This window comes from Chelonia mydas, chromosome 4, assembly GCF_015237465.2.
Source record: "Chelonia mydas isolate rCheMyd1 chromosome 4, rCheMyd1.pri.v2, whole genome shotgun sequence".
NCBI classification, from domain to species: domain Eukaryota; kingdom Metazoa; phylum Chordata; order Testudines; family Cheloniidae; genus Chelonia; species Chelonia mydas.
Genome location: NC_057852.1, coordinates 35,825,721 through 35,842,460, shown reverse-complemented (window position 1 = coordinate 35,842,460; position 16,740 = coordinate 35,825,721). Strand labels below are relative to the sequence as shown.

Sequence of the window (16,740 nt, the reverse complement as noted above, 5' to 3'; positions counted from 1 at the left end):
GACTGTTAGCCAATAATCTGGGCCTGTCATACCACACCAGCAAGAAGCAGCGGCACAGTAGCTAGAAAGAAAGGCAAGAAAGAATAAACCCACCACCCACCATGATTTTCTTTGGTGGATGCCACCGCAAAGTGAGTCTACATGCTGTACAATAATGAAACATTTGTATGATTTGTTGGTATATCATGAGCTTCCATGTGTTGGTGAATGACAGAAGGGCCCCCAGGGTGAAAGCAGCCATGTGTTCATTCTGGTGCTCTCTTTTGCCATTTCTTACATAGCTTAATAAAAAATAAAATAAATACCAATAGTATTGGAGTGCTAAATACCTCTTCACCTCCAATAAAAAGGGACTCCTAGCTTGCATGTTATGTATACAACACCCTAAAGTCCAGTATATGACCAAACGTTATCATGAGCAGATGGAAGGAGACTTAGGGCACCAGAGCGGAACAACTGAGAGACTTTAATAGGATTATGAATGTATATTTCACTGGTGTAAAACTTTTCAATTGCATTTATTAATTTTTATAAACATAGGCCTCTTTCCTGGCCCGGTCCTGCACCACCTTGAAGTCAGTTGCAAAGTTTCCTTTGGCTTCAATATTTCAGTATCCGTCCCTATATCAGGTTCCCAAGCGTTAGACCAGCAGCTCGATAACTATGGTTCCCAGACTGCCTGCAGATTGCAGAGAAAGATGGCAGGTCAAAAGGTGCTGGCTCCTCCTCCAAGATCCTGAGAACAGCTGAACACAAAAAGGAGGAGCCAGCGCTATACCCTCCTCCATCGCTACTGAGGAGGAGGAGAAACAGAAGCCAGTCCCAGAAGCTGGAGCCATCAGGTGGACTGGAGAGGTCAGTTATGAGCAGGAGCAACATCTGGGAACAGATTTAAGAGCCTCAAATGAGAATGCCCAGGGGAGAAGCTACCAAGTGGCTCAGCAGCATTTTCAGGGGAGCAAGACGCAGGGAGGAAAGAGAATCAGAATGCCGGGCTAGCACTGGCAAGAAAACAGAGAAGAAAATGACTAGGCAGAAAAGCAATGTGGCCAAGGAGCAGAGGAGAAGGGAATCGGGGGGTTGCACAACATGTGCCGAAGAAAGGAAGATCTGACAGCAGGGAAACATGCAAGAGGAGAAGACAATCAGGCTCCAGGGAAAGCTGTGAATAGGAGAATAAAGAATATGGAGAAGGAGATGAATTGAAGAGCAAAAGAAGACAGTGTAATTAATTTTTTCCCAAGGAGGACAAAACCTTTATTGTATTAAAAACACCAGAAAATACCTACCAGTAGTACTTACACAAATGCTGTAGTTGCCACAAAATAGGAGTCAGAGTAGGAGGCTGGGGGGGACCAGCAGGAGATGATCTCTTTAGTAAGGTGTGGACTGCACGGTGAAAAGGTTTCAGAACCCCTGAGCTAGAACAGCACACCATCTGCCAAAAGAAAGGAATTTTAAGTTATATTGTGGGTAGGAGGAAAGTTGGGACTTCGCCTAACTAGACTGCAATCAGTTTTGAAGCCGTTTTTGAAAAGCAATCAGCACAGACACTCCAAAAATGGAGCAAACATCATAACAATTCGAGAAGCTGTGAACAATGTTTAGGAAATGTTCACGGTGCTACGGTCCTGAAATCCCAGTTAGAGTTTCTGAGCCTTTTTTCTCTGAAAATATATTACCGTAATTTTGATCTTATTGAGGCCATGCTATAATTCCAGGGAGACCAATGGAGGGGAAGCGAAGACCTGATGATTTCCATGTAGAGGCTGCGTTTATGGATTAATCCCAACAGGGAGCAACTAAACCTCATCCCAGGGGCATTTCAGTTCGGACTCAGCACAGTCAATTGAGAAATGGGGTAGTTATTTATGACTGGGACTGTTTTGACTTTCAAATAAACATTTTAATTATTTTAAGTGCTACACTGAAACTCAGAAATCAAACACTGTTGTAATTTTTGTGTCAGCTGTGCCTCCTTCTCCTCCCTCACGCCGTTCCTTACTGATGGAAAATTCAAGCTGAGTTTAAATTCCAGAGTGTACACGATACTCAGCTTCATGTCAATCACATCAGAAAGCATTTCCCCAAAGCAAAATCCACTGCTGAGACCCATTGCCGAGAGCGGGAAGAGATGCCTTTTCTACACTAAGGAGACTTAGGGCCTGATTCTAGGAGTAACTCCAATGAGGTCAGTGGGGCTGCATCAGTCTAAAACTGATATACATGAAAGGCCCACCCTCAACGTTCATCTAGATCCAGTTAAATCAATGTACTCAACTTCTCTAAAAATCAGGCCCTCTATGACTGTCTCAGACACCCTGACACATCTCACTGTAGCAAAACATTCTCATCTTTCTTCCCTGTATGTTCATGATTTGGTGATATTTTTTCTCAACTGCTTCAAGAACTTTAAAAAAAAATCTGATCCTTTATTTTTATATGAAAACAGTTATTTTTAATATATTTGCATTAAAGTTAAATGTAAATTCCATTTAGTAGAATGCAACCTTTTAACTTTTCTCTCCCTTCTAATTCATACAAGTGCAAAGCGTTCAAAGTCACGTACAGGTTGTGCTTTAGCACTTGGAGGTAGATGCTTACGCAGAGCACTGTGAATCTTTGTCTTTACCTGTGCTGCATTTTTTATCCATTAAATCTAAAGAGCCTCATCCAGTCCCCTTTAGAAGTAGGTAGCAAAACTCCCACTGACTTCCATCAGGAGCAGGATTGGGCCCCACACCTGTGAAATTTAGAAGTCTAGCTGTTGTGGTTTTATTTCCACAGCAGTCTGTTTTTCTTTTCAGATCTGAATAGTCAGGGTCACATTTATATGCACTGTCAGTCTTCCAGTTCCTATTGAAAAGTCAATTTAACAAAAAAAAAGAAGAAGTAGAAAATGTATACTACTAGTTCTGTGCATTTATGCACTTGTCACAGAACACTTTGGGGCCAAATCCCTAGTTCACGTAAATGGTGTTGCTCCATTAATTTCAATGGAGCTATGCCGATTTACAGCAGCTGAGGATTTGGTCTCACGTCCTAGAATTTTTCTACATGTGGAAAAAGCAACACGCTAGCAACCAAAGACTTTAAAAAATATCACCAGCGAGCATTTCAGCTGATCAGTATTACTATCAGCCCAGCAGCAGGCAAATTCAGTTTCTGAATATTCCGACAATCACTTGTGTTTCACTAGAGTATTATTTTTTTCTGGTGCATGGAAGCCTTGCTTTGTCAGAGATAATGAAAGAGACATGGCAAAGCTATTTGCTAGGGGCTTTTTATTTTTTTACTTCTCTGGTTTAAAGATTAGATGTTTTCTTTTTGTAAAGCTGGGTATACCAACTGGCATTGGCTGTATTAAAATAAGGAAGAACCTCAATCAAAAAAGCCTCTCCAAAGGCAAGCTTTCTTGTTAATATGCACAAACATGAAAGGCTTTCTTTTCATCCTATACAACTACAGTGTGTGTAAATTGCAGGGGGCTCATTGGCATAAATCTCGGCTGTGACCTCTGAGGTAAACTGGATTTACATTACTTTCTGACAAGAATTAAATGAAGGCCTTGTGGATATACGAACAGCCTTCTAGACTGCAACAGATGGGCATGAATGTGCTCCCTAGGCAAACTATCAGTGACATCTGTGTCCTCCAAATTCTGGTGGTCTCAGCCAATTAACAGGCAAAAGGAGAGAAGGGGGGGGGGGGGAGCCGCCCTCTGCACAGCCACCCCTAGTCAAAACTGAAGCAGAAGTGCTTGTGTTTAGAAATGGGATCAAGAACAGCCCACAGCAGTGAGGGAATTGTTATTAGGCTCTACAGAGATAAGCATTACAGAAAAAGCTAATGTGGATAGGTTAGATATTATTAAAACAGAACAAATTCTGCTCCCCAGTTAAACCAGTGTAAACCCAGAGTAATGTCATTACTGAGATAGATTTGCTCTGGTGTAATGGAAAGCAGAATTTGGTCTTATAAGCAGAGATGGGCCCAAAACAAAACACTTCATCTAACCTCACTTACCCATACTTTGGGAAAGCTTAGATCCAGGTCTGGAGCCAAACTTGATGGCTGCTTCCTATCTCTGTAGTGGGGTGAATTAGAAACTGGATCCAAACATCCCTAATTCACAACTGGACTTTCAGCATGGCCTCACCTTTATTTGTAAGCCATATGGACCCCTGAGAAAAAGAGCTCAGGTGAGTAATGTAATAAAGATTGGAGACAGAATCCCTGTTACCTACCTTGGCCATTATTGAAAAACAGTGCTTTGGGGATGGATTGTAAATATATCCACTGGACATTTAAGGATCCTTCATATGGTTCTTCAGAGAACTTCAGATTTTTTTCAGTGTGGTACAGATACTGAGTAGAACATCAAGAATGTTCTTTATTAGTAAAACAAAAAAAAGTCTCAAGTGATTTATTTCAAAACTGTTTTAGCTTTCAAGGGAATAAAGTCTTTAAGGGAAATGATCTATTCAGAATGAAGCATTAGAGATTATTCTTTTGAATTTTAGGGGAACATCCATGAAATTTAAAAACAATAGACATTTACATAAAACTTTGATCCTGATGATGAGTGCAAGGGACTGGACTAGATGACCTCTCGTGGTCCCTTCCAGTTCTACGATTCTATTTGAGAAAACCAGACATTACCACACTAATAAGCACCTAAGAAAGAAAACTTCTAACAGGTGAAGTTTCACATTGCACTTTGTTTTAGGTCTTAAAAAAAAAAAGTTGTCAGTAAAAAATTTAGATTTCATTGCTCTCCAGAATGTATCCTCATTAAACATTTCCCTTGAGAGTTAGCATTTTTAAGATAGCTGGGGGTTTAAAATAATCACCCTCAATTCTCCATGTCTATGGAAGACTTGTCCTTCTTGCAGTTGCATGTAAATATTCCTTTTTCAGTTAATTCACCCATAGCTATATCCACAAAACAAGATACATAAGGGAAGAAGGGACTGACGCAGAAGTACTGAGAACCACAACTTTCACTGCATTAAATGGGAGTTAACTTTAAGCATGTGCTTAAGTATTTTCCTCAATAGCAGTTCTTTCCTGAATTTGGCCATATATGCACAATTTCACTGTGGTATAAAGACACTTCACAACTTGTACACATTTCTTTCACACAGCCATTTGCATTGTCCATAGGAGCCAAAATAGGCTGCCTGCAAGAATATTTGCATGAGCAGCATTATTCTGGAGAACATAAAATTGTCTCCTCGATCTGTAAACCAAAAATGTAGAGCAATTGGCCACTTTATGTACGAGGGGATGTAAAGGAGAGGGGAATTCTGGGGCAGAAACTGATCCCTAAACTGTTCAAACTTTGTTTACTTATTAACCAGAAATGTTAAAACAAACAAGCAAGCAAACCCAACCTGAGTCATTTTTGAAGGGCTCTGCTGCTCCTGTTGGACTATCCTCTGTATCTCAGGTGTCTATTTTCAACAGACTGTGCAGTACACTGCTCTATATTCACTCCACATTCATAGGCCATTGGTTCTTGTTGCTTGATAAAACTGGCTGATAGGATGGTGGATGTGAAATGTGTACTGTAAGCTGTTCCTCATGAAACATAAGTTTGTAAATATTTCCATTACTTCCCTTAAGAACAGTACAAAAGTCCCAACTTTTTACCTCTTCCACCCCCAATTGATACCTCTAGCATAACACAGGGTGATAACAGCAGAAGGGATCTTTGGCTAAATGCAGAATTGTGATAGTGTCAGGACTTGGTGTACAAAAGCACCTGTTGTTTTGCTCTTGTAGTGATTTTAAAAGTGCTAATTCTGGCTCTCCCCCCCTCTCCCAAAACTACCATTTCACACACCATTATTGAATGCAAAAGAGGGAATAACTGAGAGACAGATCAATAAATTTAAAAGATCTTTAAAAAAAAGACAATGAATTTGGTACAGCACATATTTTTAGATCAAAGATGCCTTTGAAGTGACAAACCCCTAATCCATAAACTACTGAAGCACTTCCTTTCTGTTCCAAACTACTTGTTGTCAAATAAAATGGAAGTTAAGGAAATTATCTTTATCTGAAAATGGCCAAAAGAAGCCATCACCTAATGACAGCTTTGTCACAAATGACAATTGGGGAAATTGTTAGGAAGGCGAGGCCTAACGACTTGAGAAATAAGCTTGCTGTTTGCACTAATCTGGTCATGCAGCCCCCCACACACAATTCCAGTCAGCTTGCTGTGTGAAACAGCTAAGTCTTTGTCACTGTTAACAGCGGCTGGAAAGACTTCTCTTTCATGAATATGTATCACCAGTCCTCCGTGTCTGCAGAGACAAACCCTTCAAAACTGCAATATAAAAAATAAAACACCCCCCCCACCCCAAACAACCAACCAACAAAAAACAAAATCCTAAGCTACTGAGCTGAGCGGAGTGAAATGCTAGTAACTAATGAAAGCTCACGCTTTGGTAATCAAGCCAGAGGAACCCTCTGCTCAAAGCCTTTCCTAGGACTTTTATTTCCCAGCAAATTGAGATGAAGCCTATAGAGCACTTCACATCTTCATGTGTAAATGTGCAAAACCTAAATGACCCCATAGGGGTATATTATGCATCTCTCTATATTTATACCAAATATTTGACCAAATGTGTTGCACATGTATGAAAAAAACTGGCTGTATATACAAAACCGTGGGCCTGATCAACTCAAACTCACGTGAACCCATGCTTACTCATGTGAGTAAAGTTGATTTCAAGGGGATTACTCATGTAAATACAGACTACCTGCACGTGTAAGGGTTCCAAGGCTTCACATCTCTTCGCCTGCTTCCCATCATGATAAAATATACAGCGTGAAATTTACAAATTAATAAAAAAATAATATGCATTAAATCAGATTAAAATGTTTAACATATTTGAAAATAGTATATTAATATACTATTTTCTACTATAGGAATGGATTCCTTTTTTAAAAAAATACAATTTGGCCAAGAATTTCAAAAGCAACTAGTGATTTTTGGGTGCCCAACTTGAGACAACACAAAAGGGCCTGATTTTCAGAGGGCAGGCGCTCAGCACTTTCTAAGAATCAGATCTCTTTAAAGCATCTCCAGTTGGACAACCAGAATCACCAGTAATTTTTGAAACTCTTGGGCTTTATTTTTTATGGGGTCTTTTTCCCAACTATTCACAAAATGCTCTGCAGAGAGACGTATAATGGAAACATAGTTGCCCAATTTTACTGTCAGTAACACCGGCTAAATCCAGAACAACTCAGATGATGTCAGTGGAGTTACATTGGTATAAAAGTGGAACATGAGAGAGAGGGACTCAAACCCACAGCACTTTGTAAAACTGGGCACTGAGATTCATATACAGGCAGAAGGGAGGAAATGGCTTATAAGGCTGCAGTAGAGTAGATCTATATGACAGAATTATTTTGCATCTGCAGAACTGATCCTGAATTTCCTGCATAATCTGCTAGTAAAACCAATGGGAGGTATAGAAACACAAAGAATTCAGGATCAAAGCTTATGTGTATATGATCAAAATAAATAGATTAAAATGTGGGGGGGGGAGGAGGAGGGTTTCTATTGGCAACGCTGTACATTTATTAAAAGAGTCAATATTGTTCATAAAGTTACCTTAAGATATTTGCTACTGTTGTTTGAACTTTGGTGAGCTAATCAGGTAACAAAATGAACCTTATTTACTAAAAAGAGATGTTTTTGTAACATCACATATTTTACTTTTTCTCCCAGTAATAATGAGAGGAAGAAATTGGACTTCCAGTGGAGATATCAAGACACTAAGCTCAATTTTGAGGGTCTACGATATTATGCAATGTTTGCTGTAGACATTTCCATTTCATTAGCATATTCTACTTTACATGAAATCCAGTGATGAATGCTTCCCCTGATCTAAGGCTAATCCTCTTTAAAGAGCTACAGGCTATATTACATGTGGCCACAGCCGCAGTTATGCCATGGCTGAATCACTTTGAAGCCTATTGAACAGTGTTCCCTTGTGAGACTTTGCACAAATCCATAAACCAGTGCTCTCTGTGTTGTGAAATCCTAATGTTTTCATCATGAAGAATTTTTTATAAAGGGGCAGAACCTCCCTCCCCCCAAATAAGGTCACACTGCACATGAGATGCTAGGCTGCCGTCACTACTTCTAACTGCCAATCTATAATTGTAGCATACAAGATTAAAGTAAAATGTTGACCTGGTCTTTCAACAGCAAGCAATTATTCAGAAGACATGGCTGCTGGAACAACAATTCACAATTTATAAAGATGAATTGAGAACCAGCCTTCTGGGTGAGATTGTCTTAGCACAGTTTTCTGTGGGCTACCTAAAATTTACCAAATTTTGATGGCCACCTTCTAAATTGCAATGGCCAGTATAATCTGAAAGTGATATGGGATACTATTGTAAACTGGAAATGTTTTTTGAACCATGCTTCTCTCCCTTTCTCTATTCCATCCCCCTGCTTCCCTTTCTCCTTTTTACATCCTTTTCATTCCTATGCATTTTCTTCATCCACATTCTTTTTCTTTCTTTTCCTATATCCCTTTCTGTGGACCTGATCCAGAGCCAATTGAAATTGGTAGAAGGACTCCCATTTACTGCAGTGGGTTTTAGATCAGGCCTTCTGTGTGTGCACGCACACACATATCTGTTTCTCTTGTTTTCAGGGTGGCAGCTGAAAACAAGAGAAAAGAGTCCAGCAGGTGCCTCACTGATTCACCAGAGAGCTTTATGATCAGTGCCTGCTGCTGAGTAAAACTGTCAATATTGCATCATCCCAGGAAGCTTCATCACTTAGCAGTCACCCCAGGTAAAACACTTCTGGTCAACACCAACCGGCTACTCTTCTGCTGGCTATTCCACACATGTCCATCAATTAAACTCTAGGGCAAGATACATCTCACATAGGTAGATGACTAATGCACATCATCTATCCCCTTTAAAATTTGCGTAGTGGACTAGAATATACATTGTTACACAATACAGTGCACAAGGTACCTTATGTGAGCATCACAAGACACAATACAATCAAATTAGAAAGAAAACCATGGTATTTATTGGCCTGTTCCAAAGCCTCCTGAAGCCAGTGAAATTTCTTCAGGCCTTTAAATACTCCAAACACTTATCTTTACGCACAATTAATTTGCTTCAGAGTAGCCAAACAGGGTTTTATTTAAGTGACAAAAATAATATCTTACATTTACCCAGAACCTTTCATTAATAAGGACCCCAGTATGATATTCAAAGTAACCCACTTCTAGACAAACTATACACAATGATCACTTCATATGCCTCTGAAATGCAGCCACCTTGGGGTGGAATGTGGCATCTGTACACAGCAGCACGACACCTTAGAACAGGAACTACAGAAGAATACGATATTCATTTGAAGGTACAGACAGAACACATTTCTTAAATTGCAATCTGACCAGGACACCAAGACTAATACTCTGGTTCTTGCAAAGAGTGCCATAGGGTCTTTAATGATCACAACTAGTCAGGAGGGTTACAAAGGTTAATACCCTGTCACATGATGGATCATAATCCACTGACTCCAGTGGTCCCTGTTATAGTCAGGTCTTCAATTTTTCGTCTCATTTGAAAGATGAAACCGTCAGTAGCCCAGAGCCCCTTACTTTCTTTACTCATTCTGTACTCACTCAGGGAAAAGAATACCATCTACTCTACTGAATTACCAATATCACTTCCTACAGTTTAATGGGATTCTCTTGGGCATCTCCCAGCCAAGTACTGGCCAGGTCCTATTTTGTTTAATTCACGGTATCAGACAAGACTGTAGTCTGAGGTGGTATAAAGACTATTGAGGTCTACGTGCAAAAATGTCCACAGTCTGTCATTCTGAAAGAAAAATGGTCCAAATCACATATGAATAATGAAGCTCCCTGAAGTTGGTGATAACTCACATAAATACCTCTGAATGAAGATATACAGCCCCCCATCGCTGCCTCAATTTCCCTTGCACAGAGTCCCCTTTTCCAAGGGGCTGATCTCCTGCCTGCATTATCCACTATATGTGATAAGATGGCCCCTTCCTGAGTTACCCTCGAGGCAGGCCATGGCTGACAGATGCACATGCCTCAATTTCCCCTTTCTTCTGGAGTCCTCAGTAACTCCATGCAATAAATAGCCCTTTTTGGGGTTAATGTATTACAAGAGGTCCCAGAACCATAATCCAGATTTCCCCAGCACTATCTGAATGGTACATTCACTCTTTCAAGTCCCAAAAGTCTATCCACACCAAGTACAGCTCCAGTGTCTCTCACTGTGCTCCAGCTCCCCTATACGCTTCCTCACTATGCCTCACCCCAGCCCCTCTAGCTTCTCTGCTCTGTTTCCTTCCCTGCTCTTGCCTGGAGACATCAGTGGGCTCCCCCTCTATCATTCCCAGCCTTCAGCCCTTTCTGGCTTCAGTTTTCCAGCTCAGAGAGCCGGAAGCCATCTCCCTTTGCTGTTCTCAGCCTTCCACCCTTTCTGGCCACGGCTCTCTGGTCTGGGAAGTTTGTAGGTGATCCTCCGACTGCTTTCTTGCCTTCTGCTTTCACCAGCCTGATCTGGCACCACTGCTCAACCATGGCATTTTCACCACTTCCTCCTTTAGGAGCGGCAGACTCACCCTGAAGCTCTCAGCCCAGCTCTGCTCTTCCTCTGAGCTCTCTCTATTCAGGACTCTGGCCTCTCCTGCTTTGTGGACAATGAGTTCTGAATTCTTTCTCTGCATTTTGAACTCTTTCTTGCCTTTTGGGGTGTCTCTCCTTTATAACCTCGAGGAGCCTTGCCCTCCTCATTACACCAGACTAGGGCACACCTGGACAGGAACAGGAGAGCTGGGTCCAATTCCATGAAGGGGTCAGCAACCATGTTAGAAGCCCTTCTTAGAAGATAGTCATTTAATTTGCCTCATCCTGTATAAATGAAAATGTCTCTGATATTTTAGTCACTAGAATTCAAGCACAACCAAGGAGAAAACCTTAAATATATGATCAGTGTTCTCTTAAGTTTGAGGAAACCTCCATAAAATTATAACTTAAGTCAATACAGGTTTAAGTCACAGAATACACAATCTCCCTAAAAACATGGTGTCCGATCCTCACCTGGAATAAATCAGTGTAACTTCACTTATGTTTACTGGGTGGTTGTCTCATTTAAATTGTGTAGACCAGATCCTCAGTTGATGTAAATCAGCATAGCTCCATTGGGGCCAGCCACCAGTAAAACCTGCTTTTTTGATCAACTAATTTGATGTTTTACAGAGAAAATGCAAGGGGCTCCCTTTCTGTATAGCAGGGAGTGAGAAGGCACAATTACTAGTCACAATAGTGCTGCCCTAGAAGTAATATGAGTGATTTCTACCTTCCAACTCTACTAAATCCACTAGAAATTCCTCTTCAAAAACATGCCCCACCCCATAATCCAAGGCTCCTAGCAGTTTTGGTGCCTGATTGCAAAAAGGCAAAAAGGGAAGTTCTGAGTATTTCTCCCATGGGTCAACACGATGCTTTAGGCCTCATTTTAATGATATTTTTAAAAAGGTGTCTCTTCCATCATTCACTTCCCTTTGCTATTCTCAAAACCATGCACCACAGTGAGCCTCTCCCATTCTGTGGGCTGCATGAGGCTTCCTCCAAAGTCAGTCAACGCCACTCTAATTAGCAAGAGCCACATGAAAGTGCCTCCTTGCCCCCTTTTCCCAATGACTGAGCATAACGCTCCTGCTGCACTTTCATATCTGTTTCTTTCTGGTTCTGCACTTCTATGCTATGATTAATTTACAATCATATTACATAGCTACTTTACCAGGAATTGATTCTACAATGTTTCAACAAGAACCAGGATCCACTGGAGAAAAGGAAGAATGGGAGGATGATGCGCCAGGAGAAGCTGCAGGAGGAATCTTTTCCTGATTTGTTAAACTTGCAGATTCTCAGATGTCACTTAGGCTCGAGAAACTTACTGTGCTAACTAACATTTGTTCCCCTGGCACGACTGTAACACATCCTGAATTCACATACAGTCTTCTCAATTGTTTATCCAACATACATACCATGCTATTTAGACGGATTTTTCAACATTTAATTCCAATTGAGCCTGGATCATTCTAGGCTAAATTGTTAGCGTGCCTGTCGGGATAGAGGGGCTAGCATAAATGGTGCCAGTGTTCTTTCCACCACACGGTATATGTATCAGGAACCAGGCTACTCCAGCAACTGCATCAGCGGGTGAACCCCTGATAGTTCTGACTCCATTTTTGCTAAGGGCAATCTGTGGCTTCAGTCCCTTTGAGAACACTGAGTGAAGGCAGCCATTTTGAAAGAGGGGAGTTTCTCTGAAGAACATTGTTCCTCAGATAAGTCTTCACTTACGAAGCACATTGGAAGAGGACTATTAATTCTAAACATTTATTTTAGAAAAATAAATAAAAAATAAAAACCCTACCCATTGTACCAAATTTACTCAAGAATAACCTGTCAATTTTTGTGCAGACAGACAATGCCTGAACTGAGATCATTTGGGACACAAAAAACAAAAATAAAAAAAACAATTAAGTACATTTCTTAAAAGACCCATTTAAAATTAACATTAACCCATACATTAACCAACCAATTTACTTGTAAATTCTTAGAAAATTCATTCTGTGCCCAAAGAGCTAATGCTGTAATTTTGGAGAGGATACAATATATTCTTCCAGTGTTGCCAATTCTTTTTATCTGAGCACTAGATGCATGATAATTGGGGTTTATTTTAGAGCTCCAGCTCCTGGAGGTCACTGACTATGTGAGAATTTCAGCTTTCATTTTAAAAGAAAAAAAAATTATTAACCCTCACGATTTTTGAAAAAAGCCTGAAAATGTAAACCACAAAGGCCCCAGTCAAAGGGCAAATAAAAAAAAAATCTTTTAAATTGATTATTTCTTAAAAATCTCATGAATTTTGAGCCAGGCTCCTAATTTTGTGGAGCCTAACTCACGATTCTGAACACTTGGGGCTGGCAATACCGCTCTTCATATTTAACCTGAACCTATGATTTAAGTGCAAAACTCAGCTCAGCATTTATTATGGAGCTGCAACTGGTGTATCCATAATGAAGAATCATATCACTGCTCTGGAATTTTATCAGTTGGTTTAAAACTCTACAGAAAACTCTACCATTCTCTATTCAATTCCACAGGAAGGTTCTGCTGTTACAACACTTATCTTGTGCAGCAAATGCTGAGCATGTAAAATGGCACTCACTAGAGGCTGCTCTGCTTTTGCTGACCTTGTGCATTTGTAGATCTCAGCTGAGCACCAAAAATGAACTTTGTGATTCTACAGCTTCTGACAAGGTGGAAAGAGGCAGAGTATTCTAGACAAATGTGTGATGTATAACGTTTTTAACATTTCTTATTTTAAAGAATACCCTCACCACTGGGACTTATTGGCAGTATCAACAGAGAGGCTAAAGACTGACTAAGGAACTGAACTACTGCTACCTCCAGGTCACAGTGATGCTATGGCCCTTTTTCTGTGGCAGAACCCCACTACAGATCCCTTCTTGATGCTGACTGCCGTAGCACCCACTCTGTCAAAGTAGGAAGCTGAATGCCTGAGCGGCTCCCACAATGTAGCCAAATCAGGGGAGAGATCAAAGGATTGGGGAAGAGTTCCTTACTAGGTACAAGTTTATGGTAGCAGGGTCAGCTCATACCCTATACAACCTAACAAATATCTGCTCCTTCTAGCTCACAGCCTCCCTACAAATGTCTTGCTGTCCCAGACCTGTGTGATTGAACTTGTCACATAAGGCACCCTAACACTTTGTTCTTTTTAGGGAGGGAGGACAGAGGAGAATCAGGAAGAAAGAGAGAAGGAAGAGAGGTGAGATGAGCTAGAGGAGGAGAAAAGGAAGAGAACAGGGATGTGGGAAGGATGGGGGGAAGGTGACACAGCTAGGAGAACTGGTGAGACAGTGAGAGGAAGCAGAGAATGGCAGGTGGGGGAGACAGGGCAAGTAAGAGGAGAAAGGCGGAAAAGACAAGAAGGAAATGAGAGAAAAGAGAAGTCAGGGAGGGAAGGACAGATGAGAAGCAAGACAGGCCTGGAGCAGGAATGGAGGCAGAACACAGGAAAGAGAGAGAGAGAGAGAGAGAAAAAAAAAAGAGAAGATGGGGGAGCGAGAGAGAGAGAGAGATGGGGAAAGCCCATCTTGCCAGAAACAGCTCTCCTTGTCAGTCATGCACGCAAGCTCAAGAAGACTGATTCAGGCACCAAGCAGTGCAGAAGTGAGAGGGAAGAATCCTATCCCCCAAGTAAAGGCAGGAGAACTGAAGAGGGAAGTAAAACAAGGAGAGAGTCACATTTTGTTCTTGCATTGAAATGCCTCCCAAATACTTCAGGTTTTAGAGCAGTTCTGGAGACTCGCTCCAGAACTGGGATTCAAAACTTTCAGCAAATTCATCTCCTTCCTATGCATCTCTTCTTCCTTCCTCCCCACTTCCCTCTCCTCTTCCATTTAGAATCAGCTGTGTGTCTTGTCTGATATTTGGATCATAAGCTCTTAGGGGACAGGGATCAAGTCTTATTAGCACACTTTGGCTGCTGAAAAATAAATAAATAAGGGATATACAGTACTAGTGTCTGGCTGTAAATTATTATTAGGGCTTTGCTGCCTTCCCCAGTGAGCTCTAAGCAACCTCCAGTTCACAATCATCACCCCTAGACACTCCAGTCCACTATCATCACCCCCAGATATTTCAAAAGGGAGGTTTACAGCTCTTGTAATTCAAAAATTCTAATTCATACGTTCAAAAAATTATAGCTACCCCACTATCAGGTTTGAGGTACAGCAGCAGGGCAATGCTAGGGGAAGATGGCATAATATTTGCTCTTGATGCTGCTTCTGTCTTTGGATACACAGAGGATTTTGGAGGAGATTGTTGAGGACACAAAGAAGAGTTAGGCAACTAATTCCCCTGTATGCCTTTGGAAACCTTACCCTCAGTCTCCAAGGTTGCCCAGCACTTTAGACCCTGATCCTGCAAACACACACGAGTAGGCTCATTGAACTCAATGGGACTACTCGTGTGCATAAAGTTACTCAAGTCTGTAAATGTTTTCAGGATCAAGTGTTCACAAGATCTTAACGAGCACTAAAAGTCTTTTAAAAAAGAACAAAACAAAGGCTTGATTTACACTACAACTCTGGAAACATAACCCAACATTGCCACCTACTGGTTAATACCTTAACCTGCCTGAACAGGGCTATGTGAACATACCCGAGCGATTAAAGCGGAAATACATCTGGAATCAGTAAAGTTGCATACAATTTGTTTTCAGATGACTTCCCATACCAGAAGCAATACAGACTAGAATTAGATCAAGTAGTAGAAAGCGAGATAATTTTGGGCAGGTATCTTCTTTTCTAAGAAGATACGAAAATTGTAATTCAACTTATAGTACTTTATATTCACAGATGTAGGCTGTCTATGATTCCTTGGTATCATCTAGCCACCAGTATACAGATATTCACAAGTCTGGCTATTGTGCCCCCAAAGCTCCCAGTTACTCTTTATCTCATCATTGTTATCACCCCATCTTCAGTGGATTCTTGTGGACTTCATGGCAATGAGAGTTACTGAAGAAATTCAGCTACAAGGTTCCCAAACAGACAATAATAATCCCCTATTAAAGAAAAGGATGCAATGCAATAGTACTCAAAGATACTGTTAGCAGGGGAGGACAATGTGAACTATAGGTCTAGTCTATCTCTAATAATTATAGAAGTGTATGTATGTATGGGACCTTTAAAAGTCATCAAGTCCAGCCTTCTGCACTGAGGCAGTTATGATTCTGTATTCCACTCTTTATGGTCATTTAATTAATGGCACAGAAAAATCATCTAATTTGGGGATATTACTCAAGCAATTTTAAGGCTAATCAAACAAAGGATGTTGTCAAGGAGTTTAAGACCAAAGGGTGATGTAAGTTCAAATTTTTATATAATATCACAATGACCGTGGTATTATACAGATAGTAAATAGCTATTTGAAATGCAATCCATCACACTATATATTCGTTTTCTACGTAATATTAAAGTAATAATATCCTTTAATAAAAGGAATTCTATTTTTAAGACATTAAAATAAGCTCACTCGGTGGGTTGGGGTGGCTATCTAGCGGTTGATCCTGCAAACACAAGCACATGCACAACTTTAATCAGGTGAGTACTCTAACAGAAGCTAATGGGTCTTCTCATATAAGTAAAGTTAGTATGTATGTGTGTTTGTAGGACAGGATCTACAGATGCAAGGGGAGAAAAATTTAAGATGTTCTCAGTCTCCGACTCCCAGATGCTCTGTCTGAAGGGGAATAACGTAGGACATGCGTCTTTTGGAGGAAGTGAAAGGGAGTGCAGGAATACTTGGCTTCTGAAATATGTTAGTGGAGCCAACCCCTGGGGGAAAAAAGCTCACATACTGATCACATTTTTCATAGGTTTTCTGCAAAAGTCTAGGTAGTCTTTATTTTATATATTTAAGGCACATAATGTTAAGCCCTTTAATGTTCATTTCTGTCCTCTTGTGGTGAGAGCTCAGCTTTGCAGAATAATGGTCTCTCTTTACATTTACCCTTTTTACCCTGCATTTAAATCTGGTGTGGGCATTATACAAGGTGGATTCTGAGTAAAAGGAGTCACTACAGTCAATTATTCTAAATTAGTAC

General features: G+C 40.7%; 1 protein-coding gene across 11 annotated transcripts in view; it reads right to left on the bottom strand.

Moving 5' to 3' along the window:
- Positions 1-16,740, bottom strand: part of ALPK1 (alpha kinase 1) — an 82,927-nt gene that overhangs the window by 46,840 nt on the left and 19,347 nt on the right. For 4 of the 11 annotated variants that reach the window (XM_043545338.1, XM_043545336.1, XM_037897054.2 and 1 more), the window contains exons 2-3: positions 4,248-4,368; positions 1,303-1,438 (exon numbers count right to left, since the gene is read on the bottom strand). The gene's annotated coding sequence lies outside the window, so the exon portion shown is untranslated. Of the gene's footprint in view, positions 1-1,289; positions 1,439-4,026; positions 4,185-4,247; positions 4,369-12,082; positions 16,419-16,740 lie in introns of those variants that run through there. The other 7 variants (XM_043545337.1, XM_037897053.2, XM_043545340.1 and 4 more) reach the window with 5 other exon arrangements.